Source organism: Thermobia domestica, chromosome 2, assembly GCF_964235325.1.
Source record: "Thermobia domestica chromosome 2, izTheDome1.hap1.1, whole genome shotgun sequence".
In the NCBI taxonomy this organism is placed as follows: domain Eukaryota; kingdom Metazoa; phylum Arthropoda; class Insecta; order Zygentoma; family Lepismatidae; genus Thermobia; species Thermobia domestica.
This window is the reverse complement of record NC_137455.1, coordinates 302,483,168-302,501,987: the sequence shown is the minus strand read 5'-3', so window position 1 is coordinate 302,501,987 and position 18,820 is coordinate 302,483,168.

Genomic DNA, 18,820 nt, shown 5'->3' with positions numbered 1-18,820 from the left:
GGATAACATCTCCAGTCTTGGCATCTCTGACAGAAATACTGTTAAAACGCAAGAAAATAAATAAAATCCCTTTTTTATCCTCCGAGTTACCAATCTCAGTCGAATTATCGGGGCACTATGGATTTGAATACTCGACCCAGTGGTGGTCTATAACGTAACCAACATCATCCGACTGAAACGATGATCCGTTTGAGCTCATTGCGTGTTCATTCTTTCTGTGCCAAATACATTTTATCCGGAAGAGATTAATTCAATGCAGTATGTTCGGAACAGATACATCTTCGGAAAAGACTAGAAAATGGCAACTCTCTCCTTGGTTATTTGAAAACAAAATTTTATTTATACTAGTTCGACAGAAAATTTGTTTCCATCCTATAATTCAATGTATTTTATTCACGTTGAAATTTGAAACATGCTACACCTGTGAGGAACATTAACTTTTTCTTTCGAACATTTCGGACTTTTAATGTTGGATATTTCTGAGAGAAATTTAGCAATAAAATAACACTCATCAATGTTTGAAAATTTTTTGTTCAATTTTTTTTTGTTTGAATTTTTTTGTTTCAATATATTTGTTTGATTTTTTTTCTTTCAAAATTTTGTTTGCCAACTTATCTCGTTTGAAAATTTTGTTTGATTTTTTTCGTTTGAAATTTTTTGTTTGAATTTTTCGTCTCCAAATTTTTTCGTTCCAATATTTTTCTCCAAAATTTTCTTCAAAGTTTTTTGTTCGAAGTTTTTGTTTCCAAACTTTGGTTTGGAAAATTCTGGTTTGACATTTCTTAAGTTTGTGCACTCCTTAGTAGAGAACCGGAGCTGTTTAGAACAAAATATCTGGCAACACTGTTTATGATGATGCAATAATACAATTTAGAACATGGGATTTTATTTGAAATGAAAAACACAAATCATTGAAATGGATCATTTTATTACACTGTTCATACATCCATACCAGATAAAGGATCTGGATATTATCGATACAATGTATTTTGAACTTCTTGAACTAGTTTGTCTTTAGCGTATAATTTTAATTCTAGCTGAAGTCTATTATGGTTTATTGCAATATCAATACGTGGAAAGTCAATGTCCATTTGATCACAAATAAACTGATTATCAATACAGGTATGCACCCATGAACAATGTTGATAACCATCACAACATCTAGATACATGTTGTACAATATGCATAACACATTTCCGAATATAGTACTTTTTTAGGAATATAGTTGTTTTGTTGCACACTTGCTCTGCATGTTCAACACACTGGAATACATTGATGAATTTGTTCCGTTCCATTTGCGTTAGATACACCATGTTGCGAGGGGCATGCAATATACATTTTTTACGTAACAGCACCATCTTCTCTTCGAGGACGGTACGCAGCACCAGTTCAAGATTTGAGCCTAAAGTTTTGACCATGGTAACATTTAGCTCATCATGAAAATAACAACACTAGTTAACAAAGGTTTTGTTACATAAAAGGAAATACCTGTTCTTAAAGGAACTTTTTGCGCTGAATTCGAATATGCACTCGGTTTTTCTCCATCACGTACGATTTTCCCGTAACAGAGGGATTTGCAGGAAAATCCCTCAAAAATTTCCCTTTTCGTTTATTTTACACCCCAAGATCTTGTCCCCTTGCATATACTAACATAGTATACTTTGATTCATGTTTAACAAACCCTCCAAGTTTCGTAATAATCGCTTTATTCTTTCTAGAGAAATAAATATGTTTGTATGTATACTGTGTGTACTGTTTATTGCACCTTATAGTAATGCTTTCAGATCTCTTAAGTTGAGGTAAAACGTTTTGCTTTATTACCACAAACACATATATAAAATATAATACAATATAATTTACAAGTGTGACAATTTACAATAAACAATAATACAAATGTACCAAAAGGTCATGAAAAGAAAATCAAAACTATCACAGTATATGAAACTTTCATTGAGTTACAAAAACGTACACTACTTCTTTCTTTTGTAAGAAATGTTGCATTCTCTAACAAGACCCCAACAATAGTCCCCCATCACATCGTCCCTGGTACCTTTTCTCCATTGCCATTATATCTTGGTGGACTCTTTCCCCCTGTTCGTCGCTGAGAGCACCTAGGTTAGCAGGAAAGAAGCTGAGGTGGGAGTGCAAAAAGTGGATTTTTAAAGACATCCTACAACCCAACTCTTTGTATTTCTGTATCATGTCCTGTACGATTTCTGTGTAACTCTCAGCTTTGTTATTGCCCAGAAAGTTGCGCACAACACACTTAAATGCTGTCCAGGCAGCTAGCTCAGCACTATTTAACTTGCTGTCAAAGCTATCCTCAAACATTTATTTCCTAATTTGGGGACCAATAAACACTCCCGCTGAAATCTTAGCATCACTCAGGTTAGGGAACTTATCTTGAAAATACTTGAAACCTTCACCAGATGTGTCCATGGCTTTGACAAAGTTTTTCATAGGTCCTAACTTGATATGAAGTGGCGGTAGTAATATCTTATTAGGATCTACCAAAGGAGCGTATTTGACGTTGCATTCTCCAGGTACGTAATTCACTCTAGGTTCCCATTCCTTCAATTCATAATGTTTGTCATCAGCTCGGCTATCCCATAAACATAAAAAACATTGGTACTTCGTGTAACCGCACTGCAGTCCTAATAAAATACCAACTACCTTGAGATCACAACATATTTGCCAACAATGGTCCTTGTAATTTATAAGATTTAGCAAAGTTGACATGGTGTCATAGGATTCCTTAATCTTCACTGAGTGCGCAAGTGGTATAGAAGGTTTTTTATTTCCATTATGTAAAAGGACAGCTTTAAGGCTGACCTTTGACGCGTCGATAAATAACCTCCATTCTTCTGGAACGTAAGGAATTCCTAGCTCCGCCATCAACCCATTTATATCCGTACATACGCACACATTATCTTGCATTGAGAAATAGCTTGAAAATTGAACATGCCTTTTCCTGTACACTGATATGTTCCTTACTGCATCCAATAAGTTCCACTGCTGGAGCCTTGGTCCCAGAAGTTCTGCCTCTTGTTTTGTCAGGTGCAAATCACGGACTAGGTCATTAAGTTCACATTGCCGGATGAAATGTGGCTCGCGAACACAGTCAGGGATGAACGTTGGATCCTTGGATGTACATGTTGATGTCGATGGTTCATCAAGGTCATGACCATCTTCAGAGTCTTTTGGCCATATCACTTCCCAGTTGGTAGGGGGCTCCGGAAGTGGAAGTTCATCCCCGTGCGGAAGAGGTCTAATTGCGGATTTAACGTTGGGATAACTTATTGTGTATTTGCTTTTTTTTAAATGCCCCTTAACTACTGTGAGACAAAAATAACAATCATCCAGATGGTTGGTGGGTTCTCTCCACACCATTGTTACAGCAAATTTCATGAACCTCCGTTTCCCTTTGGCCCATGCAAGTAAAGTGACGTAGCACGACGCACAAATTATCTTGGGTGCCAAAGTTCTGTACTATCTCCCACACGACATCCGAAATATATATAATATGCTAGTTTCACCGATGGCGCGGTGGCTCAGTGGTAGAGCGTTCACCTCTGGTGCTTGGGTTCCCGGGTTCGATCCCAGCCCCCGCCAAGTGAACTTTGTGGTGGACAAACACCGTGTGGGTTGGTTTTGTCGGGGTTCTCCCGTTTCCTCCCACTTTCTTCATTCTACCATTTTCATTCATTACTCATCATCACCGTCTCCTTTAGCTTAACCGGCATAACCGTGGGACGTAAAACTCAAAGATTTCATTTCATTTTACTTCCATGGCTAAATACCTTGCTGGTAAAATTATATTCTTATCATTTTCAAGCTTCACTACAATTCTTAATCCAAACTTTGCAGGGAATTTTTGGCTAGCTAAGATTCTATAAGGTATATTCTGTTGTAAATCAGTAATCTTGGTAAATGATTTCATCACATCACGTGTGTTTAGAAACTGCAGACAAGTAGTCATGATGACGTTATCATGAGTACGAATTCGACCGATACTTATATATAATGAAAAACTGATAACGTTGCATTATCATGTTCTGACGTGTACTATTGCATCATGATAAACAGTGTTTCCAGATGTGCTTGTTCTAAAAAGTTCCGCTTTTTACTATGAGTGCACAAACTTAAAAAAATGCCAAACCAAAATTTACCAAACAAAAGTTTCAAACAAAATGTTTACAAACAAAAAGTTCGAACAAAAGACTTTGAAACAAAATTTTGAAAAAAATGAAATGAGAAAGTTTAGGAACGAAAAATTTCAAATGAAAAAAATCAAAAAATTTTTGAAAAGAAAATTCAAAAAAATGAAACGAAAAATTTAACAAAAATCTTGAAATAAAAAAACTTCAAACAAAAAAATAAAAAATTTCGAAACGAAAAATTTCAAACAAAAAATTTCAAAAAAAATCGAACAAAAATTTTAAAGGATAAAATTTCAAAAAAAAAATTTCAAACAAAAAATTTTGAAAAAAAATTTCAAACAAAATATTGAAAGGAAAAAATTTAATAAAAATTTCAAACATAATATTTTGAAACGGAAAAGTTTTCATAAAATCAAACAAAAAAGTTTCAAACTAAAATTTTTACGTTCACGGTTAACCGTCAAAATATCAGTTTTTAACTATTCGATTTCACGAGTTTACGGTTAACCATCAAATATTATCCGGCTTTTTACTATTCGATTAACAAATGAACGGATTTTTTCATATTTATCATTGAGCACAAAACGTTGAACAAAAGCATGATTTTTAAATGTTAAACAAAACTTAAAACTGAATGCAGGATAAATTTGAAAATCATCAGCTAATCAAACGGCAGAGAGATAGTGATCAACCAATCAAATTGCATGAACAATCACTTTGCTAGTGTCAGATTACATCGCCTTGTGATTAAATTTCAAAGTGTTGTGGCATGTATTGCCTTTCGTCTATGAGTCGTTAATTTCAATAAGGTTACCTATCAGATTTCGGAAAATTCAAGGTTAATTCAACCCCCACCAATGATCTTAGACTATGAGCTTAACTAGAGTTCAAAGTATGGTTTCAAATTTCGCGAATCATACTAAAATTTTATTTATCACAATTTCCAAATTTAAAGAATACCTCTCTCGATATACCTAAGTCTTAGAATTAGTCATATAATTACATGTTGTAGTTAGGCCTCAATTAGGTCAATTTTTTATCTTAGCAAAACCAACTGGTGTCTAGAAACGTGTTATTTGATAACTTCCACGAATTTTGAAAAGGAAATAAATTCCTGTACACTATGTAATCAAGGTCAATTACTTGATAAATCATGTTGCTTACGTTTATATTTGGCTGGAATAATCAAAATCAATGACGTAATTTCATTTTGACAATTCTCAAATTATTCTACAAAGTTTCAATGTGCCAATGTCCTGGACTACTTATCTTATCATAGGTCAATAACAGATCACGTCATCATACTAGTATTTGACAACGATTTACCCAAAGAATGAGATACCACTCAATTCTAAGAGCAATTATTAATTTCACAATAAGAAATGTACCCCTCCCAAAATTTAATATTCGGACATAAATACACCTGTGTCATGAAAAAAAGTAATAAATCCTGTACTCATTCAATGATAAAGCCGTATCAAACAGATAAAATAGACCAATTACCTTTAAAATTTGAAGAGTTGGCCATGAGAGGGCCACCAACGTTTTTATTTGATAATTCCCAAATTTAAGGAATGGTTCTATGTGCCCCAACAAAATTTAAAAGGGCACATAAACATTTAAAGGTAATAAACCTCTGTACACATTCATCCTTATTATAGGGAATAATCACTTCCGAAATTTACATGTTGGACATTCTTTTTTTACCCTGAAAGGAATCGAAATTTGTAAGAACCTATATTATTATAAAAAATTGGGCAATTTCCTAACTTTGAGCTTGAGCCAATGTAACTCTGACTAATTAATAAAATAGACCCATGAACACATTGATATATATTGATACACATTGATAAGATAATAAAACCGCATCAAAGGGGTCAATAACCTCCAAAATTTGAATTTTTAACATTTGTTATCCATAAAACTGAACAAAATGGACCACCCAAATTTATACTAATACACATTAGGGTCCTATAATACTATATTAAATGTTTAAATTTGTCAAGTTCCAAAATTTAAGTTACAGGCAAATGTACTACTTCCAATTTTTCAACGAATGCACCAATGTATCTATATCTTAAGAAATAAAAAAGTCTCCTATACATGCCCATATAATAATATAAGGTAATAAGACCTCATCAAATGAAATAAAATGGGTCAACATCCTCCGAAATGTGATTTTTGGTAGTTCTTTATCAGTGATGGGGACCAAGGTGGACCATCCAAATTTATAGTGTTACATATTGAAGTCCTGTAATATGATACCAAATGTTCATATTAAACAATTTCTAAAATTGAGTGGATGATCCAAGGTATCCCCTCCCAAATTTTTAAAGTGGTGTATCAATATACCCATGTCTTATGGTGGGAAGCTAATCCCCTATACATGGTTATATAACTATTAACAACTTTCAACCGTCGTGCCTAGTTTGCATGGGGATGAAATGATAATTGACGGTCGAAGATCGCTGCTACTCACCATCTAGAATGAGTAGGTCGAGGATGACATAAAGTAAACAACATTAAATTAACTTTAAATTAAATCTTTGTATTTTCATAATATCGTGTAATACTGTTGTTGATCGTCGACTGTGTATAAACGCCAGATCACATATCTTTAAGCATCTAAGAAGTTAACCACGAATAACTCGAACATAGCTGAGATACACGTACCTTTGAGTAAATGATGCCTGGAACTGATGTCGATGTTCTGGATGATAAGTATCTCGCTGCCAATAGTCTGTAGTGGCTGACTATTGTGAAACCATAATCCACTTTAATGGTTTACTGGAAACTATTAGATCTCCTGATCTAAACGTTGACTAGAATCACAGCTAAATAACAACTGTGATATACGTATCAGTGGTTCTCGACGTTGCTACTCAACGTACGATGCTCATTGTCTGATCACCGTCTTCTGATCCCTATCTTTTAGAACCATGAGCTTTTATACTTGGATTCCAGACATCCTGGAATTCATCGTCGTTGACTTTCTGTATATCTCAGCTATTGGTAAAACATTGGTTTCACCCGAATTACATCGTGATCAAATTCTCAGACCTACAAATTTCTGCAAACTCAACGATTATGCCACAGTCAAATGTGTGTCAATGTTGTAGTATTACAACTTGATGACAATTCATTCCTGAATCAAAACATTACAAATTACAAATTACAATAGCATACGAACTGACGACTTAGCGTCTAGCCGTAGCAAAAACATAACATTCATCACATATACAAAACATTGATGTAAACACATAACCGCACACACTTGTTTACATTCTATGACAACATTGAGTTTCTTTATTCTGACATAACATTCAATAATTAAATATGCTTCCTTTCCCAAAATAATATATTCCTAAACAATATCAATCGTATGTATCAACATGCCCCTCCTTCAAAATGAGGGAACTCCGTTCTCGACTCAATTTCTTCCCTGAAATTGACTATAAAAATAATTGAGTATATTTATCCATCACCCTGTATATATCTTTATATTCCTTTAACTATTTATCTCATTTAAAATCTTTAAAACATCATTTATTTACATTCATTGTTGTTCTTTAAAAAAATACTTGTCAAGAGTCCTCATAAAAGTATTGGCTCCTGCCATCTGTTGAGTTATATACATAACTACTTGTAATTGTTTTGCATTTCCTGTGCTCGGAACTGCACATACATATACCTTCTTGTTCTCGTTCTTGGAAACTTTCCGCTACATTCAGTCGCAAAGTCCAAACCAGTGTTTGTCATCTCTGCACTTGTTCCCTAATCTTTTTTACAAGATCTTTAATCGTGACTTTACCGGATTCTTTTTTCACGCGTTTTGCAATCTTACATTTATTCTTTTCTATCTTTTGTAAATCTTCAACAAATTTATCTAGGCTAGAATATGCTATCGTTCCAACTTTTTCCATATAGTATGGATGTAATCCTCCAACTATAATCCCTATTTTCTTAATGTCAGTCATGTTCGAATCTAATCGTTCACAAAGAACGAGCATGTCATATACGTAATTGATGACAGCCTCGTCTTCATGCTGTAAACGTTCCTTAATTTTATCCTCGATATCAATTGTCACATTAGATTTGGTAAACTCTTCCACGATTTCTGACTGCAAATCCTTGTATTGGATATCTGCCGTATTTTTTCGTTTCAGGAACAATTTAATCCATTGCCTCCCTACTCCTTTGAAAATATTAGGCAGTAATTCCTTTCTTTTGCTTTCGGCGATACCTGCCATTTGACAAGCATCGTCGAACTCATCGAAGAACGACACGATGTCATTATCGTTTTTCAGATCGAATTTAGGTAGTTTGTTAATATCTGCATAAAACGTAATGTTAGACGCCATTTTAAAATCCTTATTGTCACTATTTATTAATTTCGGATCTAAATTTATGATTGAAGGAAAGTCTTCTGATACGGATTTAGTTACCGGACTACTTGGGAAATTAAAAACTGGTTCCCTACTCAAAATAATTTTAGGACTCGCGACCTTGTCCTGACTGCAAGAAGTATTTCGTCTTTCCGGTGTCCTCACATCAAATAAATTATGCACATCAATATTTATTCCCTTACTCGCTTTCTGTGCTCTAGTTAACACAGTATTTTCATTCATTTATCTCAATACTTAATTCAACTTTAACTACGAAGTGAAGGTGGGTGGTGAGGGTTAACGTATTTACTTAATCTACTTGAGTCAATGCCTTGGTCATTCGAGATCCGAACCAAATCTCGTATTCAATTGGTGAACGATGATACTACAAAATATTAACATACTAAACTACTCAAACTATAAATATTTAAACCGGACTTAAACCATAACCACATTTAAACCTATTCTTAAAACCAAAATTATTCCGTTTCGGGATTTGAACCATAGCTATTTTCACCATAACACGATGGCTACACTACTCTTCGCACTCTTCGAGAATCGAACATAAAGTATCTCCACCATAATAACCTAGTTCCGCCTGGAATCGAACCCTAGAACCGTTACAAAACCAGCAAATCTCCACCATAACACGGTGGCTACACTAGGATCGTTACAAAACCAGCAAATCTCCACCATAATAACCTAGTTCCGCCTGGAATCGAACCCTAAGCATACTCCACCATAACAACCTTCAACCGTCGTGCCTAGTTTGCATGGGGATGAAATGATAATTGACGGTCGAAGATCGCTGCTACTCACCATCTAGAATGAGTAGGTCGAGGATGACATAAAGTAAACAACATTAAATTAACTTTGAATTAAATCTTTGTATTTTCATAATATCGTGTAATACTGTTGTTGATCGTCGACTGTGTATAAACGCCAGATCACATATCTTTAAGCATCTAAGAAGTTAACCACGAATAACTCGAACATAGCTGAGATACACGTACCTTTGAGTAAATGATGCCTGGAACTGATGTCGATGTTCTGGATGATAAGTATCTCGCTGCCAATAGTCTGTAGTGGCTGACTATTGTGAAACCATAATCCACTTTAATGGTTTACTGGAAACTATTAGATCTCCTGATCTAAACGTTGACTAGAATCACAGCTAAATAACAACTGTGATATACGTATCAGTGGTTCTCGACGTTGCTACTCAACGTACGATGCTCATTGTCTGATCACCGTCTTCTGATCCCTATCTTTTAGAACCATGAGTTTTTATACTTGGATTCCAGACATCCTGGAATTCATCGTCGTTGACTTTCTGTATATCTCAGCTATTGGTAAAACATTGGTTTCACCCGAATTACATCGTGATCAAATTCTCAGACCTACAAATTTCTGCAAACTCAACGATTATGCCACAGTCAAATGTGTGTCAATGTTATAGTATTACAACTTGATGACAATTCATTCCTGAATCAAAACATTACAAATTACAAATTACAATAGCATACGAACTGACGACTTAGCGTCTAGCCGTAGCAAAAACATAACATTCATCACAAATACAAAACATTGATGTAAACACATAACCACACACACTTGTTTACATTCTATGACAACATTGAGTTTCTTTATTCTGACATAACATTCAATAATTAAATATGCTTCCTTTCCCAAAATAATATATTCCTAAACAATATCAATCGTATGTATCAACATGCCCCTCCTTCAAAATGAGGGAACTCCGTTCTCGACTCAATTTCTTCCCTGAAATTGACTATAAAAATAATTGAGTATATTTATCCATCACCCTGTATATATCTTTATATTCCTTTAACTATTTATCTCATTTAAAATCTTTAAAACATCATTTATTTACATTCATTGTTGTTCTTTAAAAAAATACTTGTCAAGAGTCCTCATAAAAGTATTGGCTCCTGCCATCTGTTGAGTTATATACATAACTACTTGTAATTGTTTTGCATTTCCTGTGCTCGGAACTGCACATACATATACCTTCTTGTTCTCGTTCTTGGAAACTTTCCGCTACATTCAGTCGCAAAGTCCAAACCAGTGTTTGTCATCTCTGCACTTGTTCCCTAATCTTTTTTACAAGATCTTTAATCGTGACTTTACCGGATTCTTTTTTCACGCGTTTTGCAATCTTACATTTATTCTTTTCTATCTTTTGTAAATCTTCAACAAATTTATCTAGGCTAGAATATGCTATCGTTCCAACTTTTTCCATATAGTATGGATGTAATCCTCCAACTATAATCCCTATTTTCTTAATGTCAGTCATGTTCGAATCTAATCGTTCACAAAGAACGAGCATGTCATATACGTAATTGATGACAGCCTCGTCTTCATGCTGTAAACGTTCCTTAATTTTATCCTCGATATCAATTGTCACATTAGATTTGGTAAACTCTTCCACGATTTCTGACTGCAAATCCTTGTATTGGATATCTGCCGTATTTTTTCGTTTCAGGAACAATTTAATCCATTGCCTCCCTACTCCTTTGAAAATATTAGGCAGTAATTCCTTTCTTTTGCTTTCGGCGATACCTGCCATTTGACAAGCATCGTCGAACTCATCGAAGAACGACACGATGTCATTATCGTTTTTCAGATCGAATTTAGGTAGTTTGTTAATATCTGCATAAAACGTAATGTTAGACGCCATTTTAAAATCCTTATTGTCACTATTTATTAATTTCGGATCTAAATTTATGATTGAAGGAAAGTCTTCTGATACGGATTTAGTTACCGGACTACTTGGGAAATTAAAAACTGGTTCCCTACTCAAAATAATTTTAGGACTCGCGACCTTGTCCTGACTGCAAGAAGTATTTCGTCTTTCCGGTGTCCTCACATCAAATAAATTATGCACATCAATATTTATTCCCTTACTCGCTTTCTGTGCTCTAGTTAACACAGTATTTTCATTCATTTATCTCAATACTTAATTCAACTTTAACTACGAAGTGAAGGTGGGTGGTGAGGGTTAACGTATTTACTTAATCTACTTGAGTCAATGCCTTGGTCATTCGAGATCCGAACCAAATCTCGTATTCAATTGGTGAACGATGATACTACAAAATATTAACATACTAAACTACTCAAACTATAAATATTTAAACCGGACTTAAACCATAACCACATTTAAACCTATTCTTAAAACTAAAATTATTCCGTTTCGGGATTTGAACCATAGCTATTTTCACCATAACACGATGGCTACACTACTCCTCGCACTCTTCGAGAATCGAACCTAAAGTATCTCCACCATAATAACCTAGTTCCGCCTGGAATCGAACCCTAGAACCGTTACAAAACCAGCAAATCTCCACCATAACACGGTGGCTACACTAGGATCGTTACAAAACCAGCAAATCTCCACCATAATAACCTAGTTCCGCCTGGAATCGAACCCTAAGCATACTCCACCATAACAACCTTCAACCGTCGTGCCTAGTTTGCATGGGGATGAAATGATAATTGACGGTCGAAGATCGCTGCTACTCACCATCTAGAATGAGTAGGTCGAGGATGACATAAAGTAAACAACATTAAATTAACTTTGAATTAAATCTTTGTATTTTCATAATATCGTGTAATACTGTTGTTGATCGTCGACTGTGTATAAACGCCAGATCACATATCTTTAAGCATCTAAGAAGTTAACCACGAATAACTCGAACATAGCTGAGATACACGTACCTTTGAGTAAATGATGCCTGGAACTGATGTCGATGTTCTGGATGATAAGTATCTCGCTGCCAATAGTCTGTAGTGGCTGACTATTGTGAAACCATAATCCACTTTAATGGTTTACTGGAAACTATTAGATCTCCTGATCTAAACGTTGACTAGAATCACAGCTAAATAACAACTGTGATATACGTATCAGTGGTTCTCGACGTTGCTACAACTTGATGACAATTCATTCCTGAATCAAAACATTACAAATTACAAATTACAATAGCATACGAACTGACGACTTAGCGTCTAGCCGTAGCAAAAACATAACATTCATCACATATACAAAACATTGATGTAAACACATAACCACACACACTTGTTTACATTCTATGACAACATTGAGTTTCTTTATTCTGACATAACATTCAATAATTAAATATGCTTCCTTTCCCAAAATAATATATTCCTAAACAATATCAATCGTATGTATCAACACTATATAAGGTAATAAGACCTCATCAAAGGGGATGAATTGTGCCTAAAGCCAAACATGGTGCAACAAATTGCTTATGTTTATATGTTTGCAATTTTTTACCCATAAAAGGGAACTAGGTGGACCACTGAAATTTATCCGGATACATGTTTAGGCCCTGTACTATGACACCGAATGCTTAAAATTGCAAAATTTCCAAATTTGAATGGGCGTACCTCTCCCGGAGTGCATTAATATACCTATGTTTTCTGATAGGAAATGAACAACTATACACGATCATATAACCATATAAGGTAATAGGACCTCATCAAAAGGGATAAATTGGGCCAAAAACCAAACACGTGATTGTACTAAAATTAGGCAATTTTGAACCCCTAAAGGGAACGTGGTGGACCATCCAAATTTATCATGATACATATTAGGGTCCTATACTATGATACCAAATTTTTAAATTGAACAACTTCCAAAATTGAAGGGGTGGGCCAATGTACCCCTCCTAAAAATTTAAAGGGGTGCACAAATGTGCCTATGTCCTATGATAGGTAATGGACCCCAATACAGACCATAAAACCATATAAGGTAATAGGACCTCATCCAAAGAGATAAATTAGGTCAAAAACCAAACACGTGGTACAACGTATTGCTTACGTTTATATTTTGGCAATTTTGTATCCCTAAAAGGAAACGATTTGGACCACCCAAATTTATCATAATACATATTAGAGTCCAGTACTATAATACCAACTGTTTAAATTGGGCAATTTCCAAAATTTATGGGATTGGCCAAGGTACTCCTCCCAAATTTTTAAAGGGGTGCATTAATGTACCCATATCTTATGAAAACTGACTGACTCATGTATACGTCCCTTTAACTATATAAGGTAATAAGACCTCATCAAAGGGGATAAATTAGGTCAAAACCCCCGAAATTTAACTTTTGGGCATTTTTTTACCAAGGAAAGGGAACTACATAGACCCCCAATACTGATAGAGGTATATACTGTTGTCCTAGGCTACCATACCAAATTTTTAGATTTGGCAATTTCCAAAATTTAAGGGGCGGTTTCCTAGGTACCCCTCCCAAAATTTAGGGTATTATTCATGGCATTAATGCCGAATTTTAGAGGGGGTGGTCTAAGTACCCCTAGGTCATTGGCCGCGGTCGAAGGGCATTGACCATAGACCTATGACGTCACGAGAATTTTTGCTGACTCGGCGGACCATAGTGGGGTCCATACTACTACTATATCTAGGTCATTGGCCGCGGTCCAAGGGCATTGACCATAGACCTATGACGTCACGAGAATTTTTGCTGACTCGGCGGACCATAGTGGGGTCCATACTACTACTATATCTATCTTATCTAAGCTGCGCAAGAAGCGGGGGAAGGAGCAATAAAATTGCACTATTGAAAATCAATTATCATAGTCGGTATTGCACCCACTGGGCAATTCGCATGCGCACTATTTCCAAGTTTTTAAATCTTAGTTATATGAGGTACAAAACTTGGACATTATGCACAAAACTTTACAGCATGAGTAGTAGCCCTTGGCATAATAATTTATTTTTCGGTATTGTTTGCAGTTGGCCCATTGGCATACGCACTGTGGTTATATTCGGGATCTGACCTGGGTGCAGTACTTTGTACCACGTGTTTTTTGGCCCATTTTATCCCCTTTGATGAGGCCCTATTACTTTATATGCTTATGTGGTTATGTATATGGGTTCATTTCCTATCACAAGAAATAGGTACATTGGTGCATCCATTATAATTTTTGCAGGTGCCTTGGCCCACATCTTTGATTTTGTAAATTGCTGAATTGAAGCATTCAGTAATATAGCCCAGGACCTTCATATGTATCATGTTAATTTGGGTGGTCCACCTTGTTCCCTTTCATGGGTAAAAATTGCCAAATTTTGTACAACCATGTGTTTGCTTTTTGGCCCAATTTATCCGCTTTGATGAGATCCTTTGATGGGATCCTTGGCTTCATCTAACCCAAGAAATCCAACTTCACACTTATTATAATTTATTTTGAGTTTAGAGTATCTTACAACAGCGAGACAGCGAGTATCTTGTGACACTTAGACCTACAGCGTAACGTGGAAACCGAAGCACAGAAACTCCTGTTGGGAATCGAATTTCTTTCTCTCATACCAATGGAGCCTACGAAAAACGTTAGCTGCGAAGGAACCCTAAAATAAATTGGAGCAAAGCTAGGAGGGTAACATGCTACTTTAGTATTTATTGAGCCTAAAAGAACATATGAGACATATTACTCCGTAATCGAACATTTTTTCTTCCGAAACAACAACTTAGTTTCCGAATAGTATATTGCATGAAGTAAATTATTCATTGTTGTTTTAGAAAATTCAAGATTACTAACTTTTCCAACTGTCTCTTAGTTCCTTCCATATTCTAAGGCAATCATCTAAATAGAGACAAAACATTATAATATTTTGTCCTCCTTATTCCCTTACTTTCTGTTCTCAGCTGTCATTAAAATCCCTGCTAGTACCGGACTCAGTCTGGAAACTATGCTTAGTCCCTCTGTTATTATCACCAATTTTTAACAGTACGGTATATGCATACCCTATTCTCCCATATCAGTTTTGGGAATTCAACAACTTCTCCTTTTTCCATTTTCTGATAATCATAGTTTCCATTACAAGAAGATTTTTTAATAATTGGGGACGAAGAAAAAGGAATAAGGCTTGGAATGGAGATAGAAGAAGAGAGGAAACTCAAATTCTTTTACATGACTATGGAGAAAGTAGAAGGAAAATTCGAAATGAGAGGGTACAGAAAAGAATGCGATGCCGGGATGTACTGATACAAGAGGAGTTACGTAGACAGGTAACTAAGAAGCATTTTATACAGAACATGGGAAAAATAATAGAAGTGATAGATAGCAACGAAGAAAGAGGGAAAAAAGACATAGAAATACTGTGTCAGTTATGAAACTGAAACAGATGCAGAAGAAAATATTTAAAAGAAAGAAAGAGAGAAAGAAGAGGAAGAAGCAGAGAAAGAGGGAAAAAGATGGTTTGGTAATGAATGTTTAGAGGAGAAAACGGATATCCTAAAGAATCCGTTGAGGGAGGAAGAAATTAAAACATACAGGAAAGGAGAAAAGAGGATAATAGACTTAGAGAGAAAAGAAAGAAGGAAGAAAAGGAGATAAGTTCAGATGAGGAAGGAGTAGTGTACCAGGGTAACTGTAAAGAGTGCAATATGTAGCGCATATTGGAAACAGGAAAGAGATTAGAACAAATGATAAAACAACATAAGAATGATGCTAGACTAAAAAGAGAGAACAACGCAAAATATAAACACATTAAAGAAACAGGACATGAAATAGAATGCGAAGGAAAAAAGGATTAGAGAGAAAGAAAAATAGTGTAATAACAAAGTGGGAAGGAGATTAGCGGATTAACAAAGGTTGATGACGGGAAGGAGAGGTTGATGAATTCGTCTAGTTAGCTTGTAATGCATGAATTAGGGGTAAGATATAAAAAAATAGAAAGAAAGAATTAGATGCATTACACAAGCTGTTGAGGCAGGCATACTACGAAGTGAGTGTCTTGCATCCAGATTGTATATAAGGTGTCAAAATTGGATATTTCTCTCATAATGTGTTTGAGAAATGCTATGTTACCCAGCCGAAACTGTAGCACAAATATATGATCTTAAAATATATATACTGTTTTGGTTAGTTGGAGTTTTATTAGTAATGTTGCATGATGTTTTATAAAACCAGGAAAAGCGCTTATTTGTAATTTTCCGCTGATAGAAACTGGATGGAAATCCCAATACGCCGTATTCAATATGATATGATAAATCGCGTCGTTTATTGCTGAAATGAAAGACTCTATTTTTTATGAATTAGATATGTACAGAAAATAACTAGAAATTATACTTTTCACTGATCACGAAGTAGGAAACAACATATATTGAAAGACGTGTACGGTACTGTATTAGTCAAAGTTATTTTCCCAATCAGCTTCAACCAAAGAAGTATGTTTGAAGACAAGACACGTACGAGTATCCAAGGACATAAGCACTCTGATTGGTCAATTCGTCACAGTGTTTGAGTAACCTACCTTGCTAAAAACCGATCCGTAATCAGCTTTCACAACACATAAGAAACTCTTGAACCATTTTGTGGTAGCCTTGATGCCTGTTTGCACAGGAAAACATGTTCTCTTAAACTGCGACTAAAAATTATATTGCTTTAAGATGGGGTTAATAGTAGTTAGGCAGGATACTGTGACAAACTAATAAAGTTGTAAATTTAGTCAAGGTTGCAAGTTGTTTATATTAGAAAATGTATTAAGGAAACTTAGGGAATTCGAAATTTTAAAATTAGAGGGATGTGCTTCGAACTTCATTCTTAGCAGATTTTAACCAAATATCCACGATATTCTCATTGCCATAAGCAAATAAAAGCTTGTTTTGTAATAACAAAAAGAATATAAACGTAGACTTGTAAAAGGGTTTGTATTTTATTTACCATGTGCTTGGAGGTTTTCAACCCAAAACAATATAAAAATTTCTGCGAATGGAAGACAAGAAAATATAGCATTTTACACCAAAATCGAATAATTTCTGCTATAGTGGGACAGACTGACAAATGGATAGACAGAAACATGCCAATCGATTCGAAAAGAAGAAAATTCGGCTCGTATTATAGGAATTATCATAAGGTTTATTTCCGAACAACTTAGTTTATCAATATGATGTTGCATGTAATTTCATGCAGCCACTAAAAGCACTTTATAGTAATCGTGTGCTGATTTAAAAATGAATAGAATGTAACGTTTGAAATAGACACGCGATTTTTATACTATAAAGCAAAAACGTGTTTAAAACGTTTCTTCTGTATCTAGACATATATCTTTACTTTTATAAGAATAATGCATTACGGTGGTATTTATTTTATCTAGTCTCCTTATCAGTTAATGGCAAATAAGCTACAAACACATTACTTATATTTTTTCTATTGCAATTTTATTCACCATCAATAAAAATGACCTAAGGACTGTAAATGTCATAGTGACAATTTTAGAGTTACAGTAGAAATCAGTAATGCTGTTGGAGATTGCTCCTCTCAGGTAAGTTGAATATGACAGCTTAAATAATATTTTCCTGAATATCAACTACCGTAAACACAGATATCTCTTTGACATTTTTTTGTCAAATACGGCTTAAAGTTTGTGCATTATTCTGATATCACACTGTTTCTATTTCAATAGATCTTTATACATGGTCCGTTTACTAATATGGCGCGTTTTACTTTATAGTTATTTCACTACTTGTATTGAACATTGTCTGATATTATAACAGTTAAAATTCAGAGAAGAATCAGTGTGAAAAAACTTTTTTCGGCATATGTTTCGACATAGATAAATTACATATTTCAACATCCGTAATTATTAAACTAAGTAACGTTAGGGAAACGAATGTAATATCCAATTATTTCATAAGATGTTCTATATTTTCCGAGGAGTCGAACACAGCCTTAAACAAATAGAAGATGAATTAAAATACCCAGGGTTTGTCGAAAAATATCCGTTTAAAATATATTAAACTTGGTTATATATCATAGAAACATACGCAATAGGACTATATATGTATGTATAGAATAAATAGAATTATTACGTCAAAATTCTAATGTACAAATTAAAACAACATTTACAGGGCAGTTTGTAGTAATCAAATTATGCTTTTTTATTTCCTTGTCTTTCTTTTATCGAAAAGAAAACAATATAATTATATATGTTAAAACAAACACATTAAGGCTGCCATCCAAGAAGAAACACTGTATATCACTCGTAATGCTAATGAAATGACCTTTTTTAGTTGGTTATAGCAAAATGATTACAAAGAAAAGTAAATTTGTAGCCGCAAGGCTGAATGCATTTACACGGAAACACTAAATGCTGTATTCGATAACACTATAATATCATACTTAGTTAAAAACAGCAATAAAGGCCGGTATTGTTTATGAATTAGAAACCTACAGAATGTAATTTGCAGTTACACTTTTAAGTGATCACTA